At 38.2% G+C, this 22,221-nt stretch overlaps 1 pseudogene; it reads right to left on the bottom strand.

Annotated features, from left to right (window-relative positions):
- Window positions 1-286: 286 nt before the first annotated feature.
- Window positions 287-21,086, bottom strand: LOC118537836 (AP-3 complex subunit sigma-1-like; annotated as a pseudogene).
- Window positions 21,087-22,221: the final 1,135 nt, after the last annotated feature.

Below are 22,221 nucleotides of genomic sequence, written 5' to 3'. Positions count from 1 at the left end.
ACACTTTTGAAATACTGTAGTAGCCAAAGAGGCATGGCTTAGGTGGGCATAGGAATGCAGTTTAGAAAAAAAGTATCACACTGGAACTACTCAATTTCTTCAAAATCACTGAGCAAGAAAAGCAACATTGAACTTCCGTATTGATTTTACACGTCTGTATAGTACCTGACTTAAATCGAAGAGCAAAAGTTAAGACTCTCTGCCTCTATTTTTGGTAAACAACTACATGGTAAACTTATATGACATTTCCCTTGGGATTTTACCTGGGAGTGGCCTTTTTAATTTTTTATTTAAAAGAGGGCAGCTTTGGCACTTTTATACTGATGTCACCAATGTTAATATTTCTTGGGATCTCAGGAAGATTCATATTCTTTACAGGTGATAGAGCATGGGCCGGAGCTCCCTCTAAGCCAGCCTAGGATTTCTCCAGTTTATTTTGTGCATCAGTTTGTGTAACAATCGCATCCAAGTTGGTCTCCATCACCATTTCTGGAAGAGTATTGTGAACCTTGGGGTGCCTGGGTGGCTCAGTTGGTTGAGCGTCAGACTCTTGGTTTCAGCTCCATCATGATCTCAGGGTCCTGGAATCGAGCCCCTTGTGGGGCTCTGTACTCAATGGGGAGTCTGCTGAGGATTCTCTCTCTCCCCTTGCCCCTCCCCCTGCTCACATTCTCTCTCTCAAATAAATCTTTAAAGAAAAAGAATATAGTGAACCTTGTCTACATGGAAAATTAAGTCCAGTTCAGAGACATATTCAAAACACTGGTCTAATGTTTCCACAAATACTTGAACTAGATCCAAAATGCCAAGTTCATTTTCTGAAGAATCCACACACAAGCCAAAATATAATGTTGTATAATGTTTGTAAACCAGTTTGTTGTCAGATTGTCCAATTAACAATACTCCTTGTAGGAAATTACCAATGTTTTCATCCCTTAGATATCAAATGGAACATCTTGCCGATGTTTTGCTGTTATATATCTTCCCAGTAGGGCTGGTCGAACTTGCCGCGCCACAGCTTTCCGTGGTTGTTGAAGATGAGTATCGTCCTTATCCCGGATGAGCTGGGCTGACTGGGTGGGGGCCGGTGTGTGAGCCTTCCCTGGGGATCTTGCCAGCAATCCTTCCCCACCTGTAGTGTATTAATTTTGTATCCTGCAACTTTACTGATTTCATTTATTAGTCCTAACAGTTTTTTTTTTTTTTTTTTTGGTGAAGTGTTTAGGGTTTTCTATGTATTCTGTCCTATCACCTACAAAAAGCTAACAGTTTTACTTCTTCCTTTCCAATTTGTGTGCCTTCTATTTCTTGTCTAATTCCTATGGCTAGGATTTCCAATACTATGTTGAATTAAAAGGGTGAGAGTGGGCGTCCTTGTTTTGTTCCTGATCTTAGAGGAAAGGCTTTCAGTTTTTTACCATTGAGGTTGATATTAGCTGTGGGTTTGTCACATATGGCCTTTGTTATGTTGTGGTACGTCTCCTCTAAGAGAGTTTCCATCATAAAAGGATGTTGAATTTTGTCATACCTTTTTTTTTTTTTTTTGCATCTACTGAAATGGTGGTATGATTTTCATCTTTCATTTTGTTACTGTGGTGTATCATGCTGCTTGATGTACAGCTCTTGAGCCATTCTTGCATCCCTGGAATAAATCCCCTTGATCATGATGTATGATCCTTGTAATATATTGCTGAAATTAGTTTGTTAATATTTTGCTGAGGATTTTTGCATCTGTGTTATTAGACACATCCTTGTCCGGTTTTGGTGTCAGGGTAATGCTTGCCTCATAAAATAAATTTAGAAGCATTCCCTACTTTTCAATTTTTTGGAGAAGTTTGAGAAGGATAGGTTTTAAATCCTCTTTGAATGTTTGGTAGAATTCACCAGTGAAGCTGTCTGGTCCTAGACTTCTGTTCGGAGATTGTTAATTACTAATTCAATCTCCTTACTAATAATTGGTTTCTTCAGCTTTTCTATTTCTTTATGATTCAGTCTCAGAAGATTGTAAGTTTCTAGGAATTTATTCATTTCTTCTAAGTTGTCCAACTTGTTGGCATATCATTGTTCATAGTAGTCTCTTATTTTTTGGATTTCTGTCATAGTTGTGACTCCTCTTTCATTTTTTTCTTTTGAGACCTTTTTTCCTTTGGTGAGTCTAGCTAAAGGTTTGACAGTTTTGTTTGTTCATTCAAAGAACCAGCCTCTTAACTTCATTGATCTTTTCTGTTGTTTTTTTAGTCTCTATTTTCACTCTGATCTTTATTACTCTTTGGGCTTCATTCTTTTATTTGTTTCTTTAAGGTGTTTCCTTATTGATTTTCTGTCTGGATGATCTATCCATTGATGCAAGTGGGGTGTTAAATTCCCCTGCTATTAATGTATTGCTGTCAGTTTCTCTCTTAGGTCTGTTAATATTTGTTTTATACGTTTTGGTGCTCCTATGTGGGAAGAGTGTATATTTGTAAACATTATAGCTTCTTGCTAGATTGACCCTTTTATCATTATGTAGTGCCCCTCTTTGTCTTTTTCTTTTGAGTCTTTGTTTTAAAGTCTATATTGTCCAATATGTGTATAGCCACACTAGCTTTCTTTGTGTTTCCATTTTCAAGGAATATCTTTTTTCCATCCCTTTGCTTTTAGTCTGAATATGTCCTTCTAAATTAAGTCTCTTGTAGGTATTATATATATGTGTCTTTTTATCCATTCAAGCCACTTTATTGTTTTGATTGGAGAATATAATCTATTTACATTTAAAGTAATTATTGACAGATATGTACTTATTCACATTTTGTTAATTGCTTTCTGGCTGTTTTTATACCTCCTCTGTTCCTTTCTTTTTCTTTCTCTCCTCCCTTGTAGTTTGATGACTTTTTTTAGTGTTATGTAACTTGATTCTTTTCTCATTTTCTCTTGTGTATTTAATTTTTTGCTTTGTGGTTACTGTGTGAAGTTCATATATTATCCTATGTATATTATAACCATGTATTTTAAGTTGATAGAAATTTAAATTTGAACACATTCCAAAACTACATTTTTACTCTCTTCCCCCATGTTTTATGTTTTCAATGTCACATTTTACATCTTTTCATTTTATGTATCCCTTAACTAATTATTGTGGTTTTAGTTAATCTTAATAGTAGCTTTATAAATGACTAATCCACTGCCTTTACTATGTTTATCTTTTCCAATGTTTTACTTTTGTATGGTTTCTCGTTATTAATTAGTTCCATTTCTTTTCAGCTTAAAGAAGTCCCATAACATTTGTTGTAAAGCCAGTTTAGTAGTGATAAACTTTAGCTTTTGCTTATCTGGAAAACTCTTTATCTCTCCTTCAATTCTGAATTATAACCTTGCTAGGTAGAGTATTTTTGGTTGCAAGTTTTTTCCTTTCAGCACTTTGAATATGTCCTGCCACTCTCTTCTAGACTGCAAAGTTTCTGCTGAGTAATCTATTGATAGTCTTATGGGGTTTCCCTTGTATATAATAATTTCTTTTTCTCCTGCTTTTACAATTGTCTTTAACTTTGGACATTTTAATTATGATGTGTGTTGGTGTGGTTCTCTTTGGGTTCATCAATTTTGGAATTCTCTGGGCTTCCTGAATCTGGATATCTATTTCCTTCCTAGGTTAGGGAAGTTTTCAGCTTTGTTTATTTCTTTAAACAAGTTTTCTGCTCCTTTCTTTTCTCCTTCTGGGATTTATAATGCAAATATTCTGCTTGATGTCCCGTAGGTCCCTTAAGTTACCTTTGTTCTTAAAAAAATGGTTTTTCCTTTCTGCTGCTCTGTGTGAGTTCTCTTGCTTTGTCTTCCAACTCACTGATTTTTCTGCTTCATCCAGTCTTCTTTTGAACCCTTCTAGTGTATTTTCAGTTCAGTTATTCTTCAGTTCTGTGATGTCTCTTTAGTACTTTCTTGCATTTTCTCTCTTTGTTGAAGTTCTCAATGTGTTCATTCTTCTCCCAAGATCAGTGAGCATCTTTATGACCATTGCTTTGGAATTCTTTATCAGGCAAATTACTTATCTTTGTATCATTAAGGTCTGTCTGAGGTTTTGTTTTGTTCTTTCATTTGGAACATATTTCTCTCTTCTCATTTTACTTGACTCTCTCTCTCTTTTTGTGTCTGTGTATAAGGTGAGGCAGCTATCCCTGTGTTGAAGGAGTGGCCTCATGTGGATGATGAAGCTTCTCATTTACCCTGCTCTAGCTCTTGGTTGTCTCTCAAAACCTTCGTGATTGTCTAAACTTCTTGCTTTATTTTTGATATATCTTTATTGTTGAGGGTGTGCTGAGACCTATATGAAGTGATCATTCCGAGGGGAGGAATCTTAGCCTCTAGTTTCAGGCTGATTGGAAGCCAAACTCTCAAGCAGCAGCTTTTAAAGTATGCAAATAAATATACCATCCTATGGGGCCACAGTTGTAAACACTGCTGGCCTCTAGATCAGGATATCTGGAGATGTATCCTGGGCAACAGTTGTAAAAAAAAAATTGGGGAAGTGTAGAAATAAGCATAGAAACTCCTTTCTGTGAAGTCTCATCTCTCATCAAATTGTAGCAAGGCCAAAAAGATATGCAAAGATTGTTTCTCCCTGATTATCTTCCCTGGGAGCACTTCCTTAGCTTCTAGATGTGTAGGAAACCTGAAGCCTGTCTCTCAGGCTGAAGTCCCAGGCTAAGTAAAACAGGCCTTTTCATAGGAAGACTGGGGTTGTGTTTCAGTCTACTGTCTGTGTAGTGCCCTGGGTATGATGGCCTGCCAAGAACAGTCTTTCCCATTGTTACTTTCTGGTGCAGCTCAGGAATGCCCATCCCCTTGGCCACCAGAGCCAGACAATCAAGAATATTCCCTGTGTGAATTGTGCTTGCCTTTTGCAAGGTGGAGGTAGAGGGGCAAGGCTCACTCACTGGCTTCAGAAAGGAAGTGGGAAAATGTCTTGATGGTGTCCTTCTGTGAACTTCAGGAATGCAGTGAAAGAGTACCTTACCTCTGTGCATGTACCAGCTTTAGGTTGGGGGTAGACGAATGCCATGATTGCTTCCACTCACCAGCCCTGGCCAGGGAGCAGGGGATGTTACAACTTCCCATATTTATTGACTTTAGGGAACAAGAGAATACTGTGATGGTTCATACTTGCCTGCCCCAGCCAGGAAGCAGGAGAGTACTGGAACCATACATGTTCTCTGACTTCAGCAAGGCAGCAGGATAGTGGTGTGAATGCCTGCCCCATCCTGTTTTAGCAAGGTGGCAGGAAGTGCCATGTCTAAGCTAGCTTACCTATGTTAGCAGCAAAATTGGCACCCACCAGTGCTTCCCTCTCTGGGGATAATTTCAACCATAACCCATTCTTCCAGTAGATGCTTCTAGATTAGCAAATGCATTTCTTTTACATATAGCCTAGGTGCTTTTCAAACTGCTGTTTTCCTCTGGGGTGATACTGTATGCAAGCCCTTCAGAAAGGGAATTTCCGTTTCCTTGAGCACTTTGGGACCTCTGGACATCAGCCCTGTTGGTTTTCTAAGCTAGGTGTTTTAGGGGCTCATCTTTGTTGTCCAGATCCCAGGGGTTGGGGTGCTTGATATGGGGTACAAACACCTTGCTCTTCCAGGAGAAATACCAGAGATTCCTCCCTATTGTGTGTTGCCCCACTGGGTTGGGATTTTTGATGAGACCAACTCTGTCTCTCCTCCTCGTCTCAATGTGGTCTTTATGTTTTTTGTTGTGGAGAAGCAGTTGATGTAGTTTTCAGATCTTTTTCAAAGGAAAATGATCCATATGTAGCTATAGATTTGGTGTGTCTGTGGGAGGAGATAAGTTCAGGATACTCCTACGCTGCCATCTTCTGGATGGTATTCTGGTTATGGGGTGACAGCTGACTGATGTGGATGCTGGCATCAGCTCTCTGGTGGTGAGACATTTGACCCATCAGGCTGTTGTACAATATTAGGTTATCTTACTGCAGTATTTGTTCACATCTCTGCACAAGTCAGAGTCCTTATATGTTTATAAAACTTCTGAGACCTGAAGTATATAAAGGAAAAAGGAAAAAAAAATGTGCAATAGAGGTCAAATAGACATATCAATGCCTTGGGAGAAAATATCTGGAGTCTTAATCCTAATGCCTAGGATTTAAAAGAGTAACTTGCTGAAAAGTACTCAATAAAGATAATGTCTATGCATATTTGGATATTTTTTTTCTCTTTATGGCATGATACTTTGCCACTCATACTATTTAGTCTCTTTTCAAATGCTAGCCTATCAAGTAGGAGGAAAGTGAACTTCTCAACTGGGCAGGATCAAAAGTATAATGCCTTTCAAAATTTGCGGAATCTAAATAAGATGGTAGCAGTGAGTTGAGTAAAATACGTAATGTCGAGGGAAAGATCTCTTTAGAGAAAAATTTACACCTGGCTAAAATGAAAGCTTTGGAGTTTCAGAAGGGAAAAAGAGAGTAGCTACAAAGAAAAAAATGTCAAACATCAATGTTACTTCTCTCTTTAAATTTGTATACACTTATTTTTAAAATTGATTTTTTTGTTACTGAGTTCTATGAATTTTGATAAATACAAAGGATTGTGTAAATGCCCCCAAATCAAATCCCCCAAAATTCTCTCCTTGCTTCCCTTTTGAAGTAGAACATTCCCCACAGTCTGACCCTTGGCACCTGCTGTTCTCTTCTCCACCTTTATCGATTATATGCTAATAGTATCGCCATCCAGAAAACAAACAGTGATTAACAACTAAAGTCTTAAAGAAAATACTTCAAAAATTGAATTTGACTTTAGGTAAATATTTTTGCAGAGATGTATTATAGAATGAGAAATTTAAAAACCTTTCAAGCATAAGACACCTAAAATTCTAAGGTAGAAGTTGAATAAATGTGGATTTGTGGCAAAAAAGAGAAGTATTTCTATTAAAGCTTTTTCATGCCAGGTTACAATGGAAAACTTCAGTTATCAACTTAAAAATGGGAGTGGGTGCATAGTAATTCAAAATTATTTTTGGGGAAATGTGAACAAAATGTTGAAGACCAGTCAAGTAAAAGATTGGTCCTTCTTTGAAGAATTGCTTCATCAATCTCCCCTCCAAACTAAGATCCTTCTGTTTTCCTTCCATGCTACCCAGCATTTCTCCTCTTAAAAAGTTTAATCACTTGTAATTAGATATTCATTTAATAATTAACATGTCTTCCATGGATGTTCAGATATATTGCTTTGCCAATTCAATTTCTAGATTTAGGACCAGAACTGGGATCCTTGAGGACAGGGACCACATCTTTATATTCCCAAGGCCTGGTACTGTGCCTAAATTTGTGTACACTTATTTTTAAAATTGATTTTTTGCAATAATAATTTGCAAAAAGTGTTTCGTTAGATGATGAATAAAGTTGGGAGAGGAAGATGTTATGAATCCCGTAAAGAGTCAAGGGAGAACCTTGTGGGCACCATGGTGGAGTTGGCTAACTGTCCACCAAAATTTCTTGCTCACCCTCTCATAACTTGGAGTTTTTGTGAGGAGGCAGGGACTCCTCTTGGGACTACATTTCCCAGACCATTGCTAAGGGGATGTGGACAGGAAGATGCCTATAATTTCTGGGCCTGCTTTAGTTTTGAATGAAGTCATCATGCCTTCTCTGTTCTCTTTCCCCTTCCACTGATGGGATGGAGCAGTCTCCCAGGCCCTGGGGGATGGTATATACATGAAATATAAACATTTGTAGCATTGAGCCTTTGAAAATTGGGGTTTGGTAAGTTGGTTAGAGCGCTAGCCTAAGCACAAAATCCCGGTGTTTTTCCTGCCTAAGGGAAGACCAGATCCATGTCTGTTTAGAAATAACAGGCATACACACCTGCCTCAGCAACAATAAAGAAGGATTGGGATAGCCAAACCTCCATTGAATAAATGAATAAGATTTAGTGGCTTAGAAACTTAAACATTTCAACTAGGAGCTCTATCAAAAGAGTAGATTGAAATGAACAAAGCAAAAAAACATATGCAACAAAACAACTAGCCTAAACAGTAGGAATCCAAACTATGGTGTTCCTGAGGGAAAATAGTCAAAAGAAGAAGAAACATCAAAATAGCTTTTACATTTGTTAAAAAGAAGTAGGCAGTAATTGTCAGTGAGGACTTTGTGCCTCATAAGTAGGGAGCAAGGGGCAGACCAGACAGTATTGTTGAAAGTCTGAACATTTCTCCTGTGTTGATTAAATACTGTGAAGGTCATATTTCCACTGCTCAACACATGCTTCCAGGCTTTGGGGAGCATGTCTAAATGCAACTTTGAAAGTCCCCTTCCTTCCTTCATTTAAAATAGGAATTGAGTAAAGAAAAAAAAAATTGCAGTTGGGCATTTAAAAGCTGAGAGCATCTTTCTGGCTCAGATGAATAATGGTCCATTCCATATACTTTGAAAAACTGAGCCAGGGGAATGAAAATGATTTCCACACTCTTCCATATTTCATCCAGTTGGTCAAGAAACAACTATTTACAATGGGCAAAGTGCTGTGGGGAATGACACAGTTTGTCCTTAGTAAGCTCATAATACATGTGTGTTGGGCGGGGGATACAGATAGAGGGGAAGACAGGCCTGAGCACAGAGAGTTAAGTGATGCAGCCATCTAGGACAGCTCTGTGACTTTATAGAAAAACTCAGTCTCAGGAGGATTGTTTTGTCTGAGAAAGAGGGTCAGGACTAACTGGCTTCAAGGCAACTTACAAATGCCCCTGGGAAGCTGACATCTTAGCCACCTGGGATTACAAAAGGCACTGAAATGGATTTTCCTGCAAAAGTATGGCTGATTGTGAGGGTATGAGCAATAGAAAGAGTTTCTGCAGTCTAAGTTTGCTAAGTATCGATGAAGCTGATAGCTTCAATTCATGCCCCTGGAAAACTTGAACTGAGGGTACTGAATGTCACTGCTGAGCTCTGGGAGATGGCTTAGCTGGTTTTCATGAACCATGTCCCTGTAAATATGTGAAGCACAACATTGGGTCAGGGTGACATGCTTCATTTGCCAGGTGCTGCTTTGTTCCTTGCTTTCCGATATTTGGAAACATACAACATATTGTATCCTGTTTCACCAAGAAAAAAAAAAAAACACCATTGCATAGCTGGGTAAAGGACACATGTGAGGAGGAGGAATTTTTGACTTCAGCAGAAGGACCTGGTCAGGATAATTGTTGACTATTGTTAGGTTGAGGGGTCCACCCAAACCCAGATTTAGTCATCACATCTTCCCAATTTTCTCTATTTCTTTGCTTTTTTAAAAAGGGGTCTTTCTTTTCAATTACCTAACCCATGTCATATGTAATCATCATGCCTGAAATTCAAGGTATGTTAATTAAATGCCTTGAGAGAGAAAAATTAGGTCCGTAGGGAACTCAGAGAAAAACTAATTCTGAATGAGAGTGATCAGCTGAGACTTTAAGGAAAAGATAGTAATTGATCTTGACTTTGAAAAATAGGAATGGAAAAAAAAAACTTCACTCTGTATAACACACATACAGAAACATGCACAAACCTTAAGTGTACAGGTAGATGAGTTATTTTGAAGTAGAAGTAAAACATTTTGAGAATCTTAAAGTCCTCATGCGTCCTTCCAGTTACTGTCCCTCCTTCCTCCTTGAGAGTAACAATTATCCTGACATTTAACACCACAGACTAGTTTCATCCATACCTGAACTTTATATAAAAGTATAATTACACAGTATGTATTCTTCCATATTGGGCTCTTTTGTTCTAACATTTTGTTTCTAAGTGTTGTTGCATATTGTAGCTTTTCATTAATTTTCATTGTTCTGTGGTATTCCATTTGATGTATTTACTGCACTTATGTACCTGAATGTTGATGTAAGCTTGTTTCCACTTGCATTTGGTTCTTACAAATAATGATGCTAAGAATATTTCTTGTACATGCTTTTTGATGTGCAGATATATACATATTTCTTGAGTATGTATCTGAGAATGAAATGATTGGGTCATAGAGTTTGCATATGATTAACTCCACTTGGTATGGTTATTGAATAGATTTAACAACAACAAACTGTGGGGAAGAGAATCAGAGACAAAAAATTTCATGGTGAGGAGGCAGAGACATGTAACAGCCTGTCATGCTCTAGGACCAGGAGTGTGTTCGGGTGGCTAGAGTTCTGAGTGTATGAGGGCTACACTAATAGATAAGTCACACATAGGGAGAAGAATATGGAAAGCTTGAATAGCATTCTTGGAAATTGGCACTTTGTTGTAAGTAAGGGGAAGTCCTCAAAGAAGCTGAGGTAGGAGAGTGACAAGATCAATTCTGTGCTTTAGGAGGAGTCAGTATGGACTGGCTCAGGGTAAGGTGGAAGATGAGATTCTGACTTAGGGTATTGAGGATGGAAATGAGGAGCTATCTAGGAGATAGAATAGCTGAAGTTCCTATGAGTAAGTGTTGCCTCTTTTGCAACTCAGGGCCCTTTTTCTGACTTCTGGAACTCTGAAATTGCTGGGGTTTTTGTTGTTGTTGTTGTTGTTTTTGTTTTGTTATACCTTTCCCTTTTTAACAACTATTGCTATGTACTTCTGTTAGCGTTCCTTAATTTATTTACTCTTAGTAAGATTTTTATTCTAATAATATGAGCTGCTGTGGTTTTAAGTAGAGATGGGTTGCGAGTAAAAGATAGCTGAAGATGGATAATTGTATATCTGTAAGGAATGTTAGGTATAAGCAGGGGGAAACCAGGAGCCTTTGAGCTTAAATAGTACTCTGTGAGAAATGCTGTCCAAAAGGTGCTGAAAGACTTTATGATTTCTAGTCCACACACCCAAATATTGGGAAAAGCCCTGTCAATATGTGGTACTCTGTTTATAATTTTAATAGGAAATTTAATAGGCTTCACAGTCTAAGAATAATTTGTATGAAACCATATTAACCATTGATCACCAGAAGACCAATTTAATCTGATTGTTTTATGATGGTATTAGCACACTGTTAAGGGGACCAGATGGGTCAACAAAGAAGTACATAATTATGTGGCAAAGAATGAATTCTGTCAATCAGTTTTTTCTAGCAGCACAACAAAATACATTAACACCACTCCCCCTCCCCCCCCCCCCCCCCCCCCGTGTCAAAGGCTTGACATTACCCCTGTTTTTCAACACAAATCTGCCATCATTTAATAGCTTTGGGGTTTGGGCTCAATTAGTTTCAATCTTTGTGGTATGAGCCTGAAACCTAGGCAGAGGCAATCACAATAAATATTTGGTAGACTCCAGAAGAATAATTGTATTCCCTAGCTACAAGCAATTAAGCACTAGATGTATTCCTTGTAAACCTTTGCAAATGCAATGAAAAACATGTTTTAAAAGACAAATAATTAAATGGCTTCTTTCTTTTGTTGGCATTTAGGTAAAAGAAAATTAAAACTTGTTATTTTACCTAGGAGGAAAAGATATTTTCTGCTGTAAAAATTATGATGGTTTGTATATAACCTGCTGATAATCTTTCAGAAATCAAGAGAATAGGATAGATGCCAGAAAAAAGATGGGCAACGGTCCCAAATTTCAAGAGGATAAAAAGAATGGCTTTCACAAACTGCTGGGGAGAAGCTTAATTTTAGTTCCTTCCTATCTTCTAGAATGCAGTATTAATGTTAGATTTGGAAATACTGTCCAATCCTCTCCCAACACAATAACCTGTTCTGCAACATCCAAAAATATACCCATTATTTATATAGAGAGGACATGACAACAGAATTGAAAGTCGTGTGGTCATTAGGGCCTTGTAAAATGAGAAGGCTTGGACATATACCTAATGAAAGACATTTTGTCAGACTTGCTTGAATTTTTATATATGGATTTAAAGTAGGAAAGGGAGTGGACATTTGAAGAATCCCTTTAATATTTTCATCTTTACAACAGTTCTATGAAATGGATACTTAGAGCATAAAATTAAAAAAAGAGGCTTCAAGAGATCATTTAATTCCTCCAAGATCATTTAAATAGTAAATGGTGAAAAATAGATCCGTTTGATTTTTTTTTTTCCTCTCTGATATCTCTGTATTGATATTATTCCCCCTGCACTGGACTCAGCCCTGTGCCTAATGCAACCACTATCCAATTATGACATGTGTCTTCTGCATGAATAACTCCTGTGATGGGTAGCTCATTACCTATGATTTTACAGCTTTTTCTTTGCATTGGTTTTTCTTTAAATTATCTGATTACTTTTCCTAACCTCCTTTTGGTTGCCCTTTATCTTCAACCTATTTCACAGATGTGTTCCTTCCTTAGTACACCTTCTTTCAATCAACATACACTCCCTGGAGTACTGTGATCCATACATGGCTTCCTCTAACACCTGTATCCCAATGATTCCCGCATTTAAACCTGGGACCTGGTTGGCTCTTCTGAGGTTAGTGTATCATGATATACAATAATGTGGGCATGATATTGGATCCTGAAAGTCAACTTGATCATTTGGCTAACAACCTTCCTACAATTTCCCCAACTCTAAGTCTGTTACACTTTCTGTAATTCCACTCTGATCTCTTTCTACCCATATGCTCAAGTCAGAAACACAGTGGTTATTTGTCATTTCCGTCTGCCTTTCCTCCCCACATCTACTTGATCATTAATCCCTGTTTTGTTTTTTTTTTTTTTAAAGATTTTTGTCAGAGAGAGAGCACAAGCAGGGGGGAGCAGCAGGCAGAGGGAGAAGCAGGCTCCCCGCTGAGCAGGGAGCCCGATGGCGGGACCTGATCCCAGGACCCCAGGATCATGACCTGAGCCAAAGGCAGACGCTTAACCAACTGAGCCACCCAGGCATCCCAATTCCTGTTTATTTTTACTGAAATGTTCACATCTTTTCCCTTCTTTCCACTTCAGCTGCCCCCAGTTCAAACCGACTTACTGCCAAAATTACTGCTCAGCCTCAGGAATTTTCTTTAGACTGGTTTATGTAAAACATGTACTTTACTATGTCCCTTTCCTTTCTAAACATTTTCCACATTTCTGTTTTCAGAATAAAATGTCTTAGCATGGGATAAAAGAACATTCTTCTAATTGAGCCACTTCCTTTTCCTATTTTCTTTACTAGTCACTGGGCATAGGTATTGAAGATAATGTCCTAATAGCTGAGTATTGGATGTTCCTCAAAATGAAAGCATATATGAATTCTTTGGAAAACTTAAAAAAAAAAAAAAGGTCTCTGGGTCTCATCCTAGACTGGCAGAATTAAAGCACCTTGTCTTTGAGTCTGTATTTTAACAAGTATCCCAGGTGATTCTGGTACAAGTTTGTACTTGGGAACTACAGTTGCAATAGATAAGAGGGAAATGATCTTTTAATGACCTTACAGTGTGTTAGGGGTGTTAACACCAGCATACTTGTAACAACTAGGACATAAAATGAGGCAGATATTAAGAGACATGAGAATAGAAGGAGTACATTAGAATTTTGCTGTTGGAAATCAAAGGCATTTGGAGAGTACTAGAAGCCGTTTTTTTTTTTTTTTTTTTTTTTTTTTTTTGTCAAGGAAGACTTTGTGAAAATTAGGTCTTGGTTCAGTTTCTTTGAGCTACATTCTCTGCTCTGACTTGAGTCAGGACAATGTGTATTCCCGAGATTTGTTCTTTTAACATTAGGAATTCTGCAATACAATTGCAGAATTGTATTCAGCTCTTCAAGGAAAAAGCATACTCAAGCGTTCAAAGATAATTTCTTAGCAGAGAAGTGAGAGCCGATGGCCATAAGGTCAGCCTACAGGAGGAGATTGTGGTGACAGACATAGGATGTGTCTCTTTCCTGGGCTGCTGGCTCTCAGAGATGGCGTGAGAATAAGTAAGCCCCCGAATCTATCAATTCTCTTATAGTCATCCACACACTAGGCTGTTCAGAACTCTATGTCCTCAGTAAAAAATGCTTGTATTCCCCACGCACTTCCTTGTATCTTGCCTATCATTCAAGCTGTACCTGAAAACCCCAGTCTATTCTAGCTCATACTAATCCTTTTTAGGATCTGAATGAACAACCATTGCCATTCATAGTCATCGTCATCATCCCCTTTTCCTCTTAACATTCACGAAGCTTAGTTTGCAACAAGCATTGGGTTAAACATTTACATAAAATGTCTAATTGTCATGATAATCCTCTACACTCAGTATTTTTATCTTCATTTTACAGTTGAAGGCTTAGAGAAATATTATCAATTGTCCAGTCACAGAGCCAGTAAGTGGCAGAGTAGGGGTTGGAACCCATGTCTCAATGATCCCAAGTCCAGGACAGCTTCTTCATAATCATTTCATGTGTGTTGTTTTGTTCTTCCTCCTCCAGGTCATTGTAGACTCCCCAGAGGAGATCCTTGAACAGGAATCCATGTGGTGATGACTGTTCTTTTGCAGATTCGTTCTCAATATTCCTCTTCTTACCTCTGTGTTCCTGGAGGCTGGTTTCTGTGAACTTGCATCATCCAGAACTCCCTTGACCTCTGCCTTCCTGCTGATTGGGCTTAGCCAGTAGGAGTCAGGAGAATGGAGGTAGGAGACTGAGAGGAGAGGTAGGCCAGGTTATTTCTTCCATCAAAGGGAAAAAGTTCTGCAAGAGTCTGAGTAGACAGATATATATTTTAACCTCCTCTTATTCATTCCAGAGCCAACATCACCACATTCCTTAGTCTACATCCTTAATATAGTTAAAATCCACCTCCTCCTCTCTCTGATGCTACTGATTCTGTTTAGACTCTCATTGTCTATCATTTGGACTATTAAATTGTGCAACAGCTTCTTAATTGGTTTCTTCAATTCTGGTCTTGCACATCAACACTGCTGCCAGATTGAGCTTTCTTTTTAATTTAAAAAGTAAGTAGATGCTTGTTGGGAAAATTCAAATAATATATTTATAAAGTAAAAAGTCCCCTCTCATCACCCCTCTCACTCCCTTCCTCTCTCCATGGTGGTAACTACTGAGGCTGTTTTGAACATGGTTCCTTTTTTCTATGCATATAAACCACATACAAACACCTATAGGTTTGTTTATAACATTGGTATATTGTACATGTGGTTTAGCAATTTAAAATACCATACGCAAGATTTAGCTTTTAAAAACTAAAATCAACAATATTAATTCATCATATTATCTCCTCTCCCCCTTAAAACTCTTCAGTGGGTTCCTTATTTTTAAGATGAAGTCCAGTTGCTTTCATATGACAGCTGATGAATCCTTGTCAGTCTCCACCTTCATCTCTTCCCCTGTTCTCCTCTTCACCCTGTGGCCCACCCACCTTGAAGTGCTAACTGCTCCCTAAAATGCCTAAGTGCTTGAAGCCCTCATTTCCTTTCTGTGTACTTCTCCATTTACACAAATTTTTGAATGTATCTTTCCTTGCCTAGTAGATTTTAAGCCCGTCAAGAAAAGAGCATGGAGACCAGTTAACAGTTCCTGGCTTTTGAAACCTCTAGAAAGTATAGAGACTCTGTATAACAGTTTAATTTTTATTGCCATCATCCATTTCCTTGATGTCTCTGTTTTGAGTCATAAACTAGTTAGTGGAAGTAAGGTAAACTGTATTTGGAAAGGTGTGTCTCTGAATGTCATGCCCCACTCCCTAAATGTTTCCACTGCTGTAAATTTGTTTAAAAATATCTGATCGCAGAAGTCTTAGTAATTTTCTATAACCTAGATGCCAGAAAATTAATAAAACTAATTAGAATATCATACATTAATTATCCCTTAAAATTCTGATATAAATTTTTTATGCTTAGAAATTTTTATGCTTAGAAATTTTGATCTCTCTTGTGTCTTAAATGAATACAATAGAAAACAATAAGATAGGTAAATACAAATTAAAACCATTGGTATTTATATATGTCATAAATACTATAAACTCAGATGGCAAAAAGAGTGGACACACACAGACTCTTAAAATAGTCTTGAGAAATTATACATTTCCGCCTTTTAAAAAATAACATAAAGACATGAACAGATATTTCTCCAAAGAAGACATACAAATGGCTAACAGATACATGAAAAGATGCTCAACATCACTTGTTGTCAGGGAAATACAAAGCCAACCCACAATGAGATACCACTTCATACTGGTCAGAATGGCTAAAATTAACAAGACAGGAAATAAGAGGTGTTGGGTAGAATGCGGAGGAAGGGGAACCCTGCTACATTGTTGGTGGGAATGCAAACTGGTGCAGCCACTCTGGAAAACAGTATGGAGGATCTTCAAAAAGTTAAAAATAGAGCTACCCTACAACCCAGCAATTGCACTACTGGGTATTGACCCCAGAGATACAAATGTAGTGATCTGAAGGGGCAGATAAACAACCAAGTGTTTATAGCAGCAATGTCCACAATAGCCAAACTATGGAAAGAGCCCAGATGTCCATCGACAGATGAATGAATAAAGAAGATGTGGTATATGTGTGTGTGTGTGTGTGTATACACACACACAATAGAATATTACTCAGCTATCAAAAAGAATAAAATCTTGCCATTTGTAATGATGTGAATGGAACTGGAGGGTATTCTAAGTGAAATAAGTCAGAGAAAGACAAATACCATATGATTTCACTCCTATGTGGAATTTAAGAAACAAAACAGATGAATATACAGGAAGAGAAGGAAAAATAAAAACAGAGGCGGCAAACCAAAAGAGACTCTTAACTATAGGAAACAATCTGAGGGTTGCTGGAGGGGAGGTAGGTAGAGGAATGGAGTAAGTGGGTAATGGGCATTAAGGAGGGTGCCTGATGTAATGAGCACTGGGTATTATATAAGACTGATCAATCACTAACTTCTATCCCTGAAACTGATAATACACTATATGTTAACTAAATTGAATTTATTTATTTTAAAGAGATATTTATCTATTTGAGAGAGTGAGAATGCATGAGCAGGGGTAGGGGCAGATGGAGAGAGGAAGGGAGTGAGAGAAGCAGGCTCCGGCTGAGCATGAGCCTGATGTGGGGCTTGATCCCAGGACCCTGAGATCAAAATCAAGAGTTGGACACTTAACTGACTGAGCCACCCAGGTATCCCCTATATTGAATTTAAATAAAAAATTAAAACAAAAACAATAAAAAGCATAGGGATACCTGGGTAGCTGATATAGTAAGTCTAAATCTCCTTATTTTGGAAGTGATAAGATGGCTGGAAGACCAGTTTGGTGAAACTATCACTCATACCTTACTAATTGTGGGAGTACTATGGGGTGCTATGAAGAGGGATTAAGTTATTTTTATAAATTTTACCTTATAAGGGAATATGTCTGATTTGGTTCAGAGAGTACATAATATGAACATGATTAATAGTTGAACACAGTCTAGTAGTAGTTCTTATTGATACTTACAGTTGAGTTCTTTAAATGAAAACTGACCAAAGGATATTTGTAGAAAAACTCACTTTCTAGGAATTTCTGGTTGAGAATAGGGGCAGTATAAATGTAACCTCCAAATACTTAACATTAGAAAGAATTTAGAGTGTTTACAGTCTACTTTCTAGAATGTTTTATAGTAATAACACTTCAAAAGCCATTGTAATCAGTAAAATTTCCTTAGTGAGATGCACTTATTAGATCTTGGGTATACTCAGGATGTGTTTCTCCTTGTTGGCAGAAGAGGAATTGATGAGACCACTGCTGTTGCACTGTCCAGTCCTGAGAGTATTGGAGACATTCCCTATGGTTCACAATGCTGATCAAATTGGCAGTGAAAATAGCCCTGAAGAATTAGCTTGTGAGCTGTGGTCGAAAACTAATAGATCTGTCTACTCAGACTCTTGCAGAACTTTTTCCCTTTGATTTCATACAGTTTCAAGTCCTTATGTGCTAAGGGATATAGGGATAATAAAATGAATAAATGATATTGGCCAGATAGCAGTTAATCTTTAGGGGTGAGTGGACTCTCACCTTACAGAGAAAGGTGTAGGGGAAGGTTTCTAGACAGCAGAAGCAGCATGACTGAAGTTAGAGTGTGACATTACTCTGACTTACAATTACATGGTATGATCACCACCCTTACCTGGGAAGAACAAGGAAGATGGAGACAAAGTCGAGGAGACTTGGATGCTTGCCCTATTGTGCCATTAACTAACTATGTAATTCCTGTTCCCCAGGCCTTATATGGATGAACTGTTTGCATGTGTATGCATATGCATGTGTACATGTATTAGGTTTGGAATTAAGGAGTTCAGCCATTTCATCTCTAAGGTTTCTTCTAGCTGTCGCTTCTAGGAGCAATATTACATGAACTAAGATCTGTTCAGGATCTCATAGAATTGATGGTGACCATGATAATGGTTCATGTAATAGTTAATGGTTAACAATTCTGCCTGGAGAGTGGAGTCATCCCAGTGGTCTGTGGGCAGCAGTGACTAGATGGCCATCACACCTCCGATTTCAAAAATACTCAGTGTTTTCTGCTCAACAGGGCTAGTAAATGTATGTTTGGTTAGTTTTGGCATCCATGCATGGTTGCTTCCCCCCAGGAGGCCATATGAATTTCTCTTTGTGATATGACTTTGTATGGACTCTGAATTTAGGGAGGATAAGGTGGAGAAAGGGAAATCTGCAAGTTCTGGATTATTTTCTCCTGGGCCTGGTCTTGATTTCTTTGTATATTATCAACACAGAACATCCTCAGCCAAAAGATGCTAAGTCAAGGTAAAGGAGCCTCTGGAGTAGTGCACTCATATTTTATTTTATCCATGACTTGTCCTGCTCTAAATTTTTATCAATGTCTTATAAATTTATGTAGAAGATATGCTTATTATACTTCAAATAAAAAATGAGGATTACCAACATTATATATTCACTTACTCCTACATGTTTACTCCACATCGCTCAGACCACTTGCTATTAACTGGCCATGCAACAGTTTTCAGCCAATGGACTGTGAGCAATATGTTTATGAGGTAGTGTGAGACTCTCTCGTTCTCTTGTATACGACTACAGTGATTGTGGAGGCTTGAGATCTTACATGGTCCAGCTTGGATCCCTGAATGACTGTGCAGAGTAGAGCTCCTTGCTAGCCATGTTGGATAAATGTGAGCAAGATATAGACATTATTGTATTAAGTCACTGAGATTTTAGGGTTGTGTAGTTTCTGTAGGCTAGACTGTCCTAACACACATAAATAAAATAATATTGCAGATGATCCCTAAAGCTCAAAACACATGTGAAATTGGGTATGCAGGCCAAAGTTATTCAGAATGAGTAAGGGATGGCTTGATAATAGCTCATATAAAAGGTTATGGGAGGGGGGATGATTAAAGAAGATAAATTACAACATACCTGTGGTCTTCAAATATTTGAGAAGTCATCATAAAGGGATCAGCTTGTTCTGGGTTACTGTAGAGGGCAGAAACAGGGCCAATTTGAAAAAAATTAAAAGAGGTACATGGACTCACTATTACAAACTCTTTTATCAGTTTGAGCTCTTCATAAGTGGATAAAGATAACCTTTAAAATTGCAAGCTTACGAATAGCTGAAGTAGTCATGCTGAGGCCAGAAGCCCAAGAATCAGAAATTCTCTATGATGAATTTCTTCACCACATAAAATTTTGGTCTGTAAAATCCTCCCAGGGTTAAGATTCTATTATCGTTTTACATCAGTAATGATCAGAATATCAGTACATGTGTTTTGGGATAGGATATGTTTTATTATTTACCCAGAAAGGGCCTTGACTTGTAATAACTTCTCTATAATTTTGTGCATCTCTTTGTGATGAGCGTATGGATGCTTCCAGCTGCCATAAAACAAAATTGTATCAGTGATGATTTGGCTAGACTAAGTTGGATAAGATCAGGAAATTAGAGCAGGGGTTCCCAAGCTTGGTCCAAAGATAGTGTTGGCTGATGAATAAACATCTGAGTATCTTAATAAAAATACTGATTCATAGGTCTTGCCCCTTGAAAATTTAATTTATAGGTTGGGTGTGGTGGTCCGGGAATATGTATTTAAGTTCTCCTGGTTATTCTGATGGGCAGTATGATTGGGACTGGTGTTCTATAGAACTTACTTCCTTCTCTGCTTTTGTGGGTGTTTTATTCTTTTTTATTTTATTCATTTTATTCATTTTGTAGAAAAGATTTCTTTTGAAATCCCCTGGCCTATCTAAACTGAACAGAGGGAAAGGGGATTTCTCCATACAGTAGTCCATGTGCATATGAAGGGAAACATAAACTAACTGGAGCTATGAGCAATGGTGGCAGAAGCAGCCACATCAGCTCCAGAATTTGGGTTGAAAAGGGAGTCACAAAGGTTCTGAGAATCAGAACCTATTGTGCCCATCAGACTCCTCATCTTGTCACCATTTCCTTAGTGTGTTGGGACAAGCACAGGAACTCCTTTAGTTGGCAACCAGAGGGATTGGAAGCTGTGTAGTCGAGCATCTTTTTCCAGCAAAAATTTGGGGGAATCAATTGAAAGTGACCACAGTCAAGCAATTGAGCCTAGGTTGCATTTCGGTGGTATCAATCAGAGATCTCCGTTGTCTCTTAATCTTGCGGTTCTTGTGGCATCTGGCTGTAACTGAGTTCAGAGCTGCCTGAGGCAGCATAGGAGAGGATGAGCTTCTGAGGGAGGGCCTGGCAAGATTCCCTCTCAGGAGAGAGGATAATCAGACCCTAGGTCTGTGCAGGGAGCCCTTAGCAGAGTGAATACTGATGCTTAATTGAGACCCCTTCTCAAGCTTCCTTTTCATCCTGCCCTCTCTGCAAAAATTGGCTGCATCCACTAGGTACACGAAGTCTTTCCATGACAGTGTCCTTTCCCCGGATGGTAATTATTTTTTAACCGGTTGAGGTAACTACATAGTCATTTGTGTCTGGGGCTAAGTGTCCTGGCCTATTTTCAGTACATATCTCTTCCTATAATTGTCACAGACTTAAATGAGGCTTGAAACACTCAACTTCCTGACCTCTCTCTCTAAGACTTTGATGTTGGTTGCCTGATAAGACAGTTTGCACCCCCTAAGAATGAAAAGTAAATTTCTGGTGACTGCTACCTGCCCCTGAATATTTTCTGTAAGCTCCAACACTGCTATTACATTTGCTTCAGCTAATACTCTGTCCTTTGGATCCTTGTGGTAGTCCATCGTCCGTTCCAAAGTTTTAGTTAACTGATCTGTTTGGGAGGGTGAATCAAAGCCCTCAGGTAAATCTAAAAATTTAGAATTTTTATTTTATTTATTAGAGCGCACGCGAGAGAGCACAAGCAGGGGCAGCGGTAGGCAGAGGGCAAGCAGGCTCCTTGCTGAGCAAGGGGCCCAATGTGGGACTCGATCCCAGGATCCTGGGATCATGACCTGAGCCGAAGGCAGGTGCTCAACAAACTGAGCCACGCAGGTGCCCTAAAAATTTAGAAATTTAACACTAGTTCAGGAACCAAGAATCTCTAAGTTGAGAACCAGCTATAGATACACCTCACTTATTTATATCTGGCAATTTGAACTATTATGATCTCCTTCTCTGTGTGTTTCCATTTTCACACACTTTCAGTGCCTAGCACAAAACTTCGCACGTAGAAAAGGCTTAACTAGTAATCCTTTAGCTTAGAATGGATGGGTAGATGGATGAACAGATAAGCTTTCTGGAAAACTGTCAGGAGCCAGACTGGACTTCAAAGAAGAAACTTTATGGCACAAATATAACACACTGCCCATATATATAGTATAACCCTGTTAGCCTGGAGAAATACTTGTTTATACCTTTGTTATAATCACTGACAGCACCTCTGTCTGTTTTCAGATATATTGGATATTAAATATATATATATGGTTGTCATGTTCATACGATTTTTTTCAGATTCTTTAGAACTATTTGCCCTTGTATTTAGTTCACATAATTTTGAGTATCTTTTTCATTTTGTAATATTTTAAGCATAATTTAAATGGCCAATGTGGGTAGAGCAACTTACCCTTCCTACCAAGAAGGCTCTTGAGAGTATCACTATTTTATAGCATTCAGTGAAGTTTGTTCTGCAAGGCAGGGAGTAAAGGGATGCACTTAAAACAATTTTGATAAAAATTAGTGCAATTTTAAAAAGTGCAAAATTTAAAAATTTTGCTTATCTGAGTGAAATAACTCCTCTGAATCCTTGCCGACACCTGTTGTTTTTTGTGTCGTTAATTTTAGCCATTCTGACAGGTGTGAGGTGATATCTCATTGTGGTTTTGATTTGTATTTCCGTGATGATGAGTGATTTTGAGCATCTTTTCATGTGTCTGTTAA

The sequence above is a fragment of the Halichoerus grypus genome, chromosome 13 (genome assembly GCF_964656455.1).
Source record: "Halichoerus grypus chromosome 13, mHalGry1.hap1.1, whole genome shotgun sequence".
Classification (NCBI taxonomy): domain Eukaryota; kingdom Metazoa; phylum Chordata; class Mammalia; order Carnivora; family Phocidae; genus Halichoerus; species Halichoerus grypus.
The sequence above is the reverse complement of the archived record's forward strand: the minus strand, read 5'-3'. Positions and strand labels throughout refer to the sequence as shown.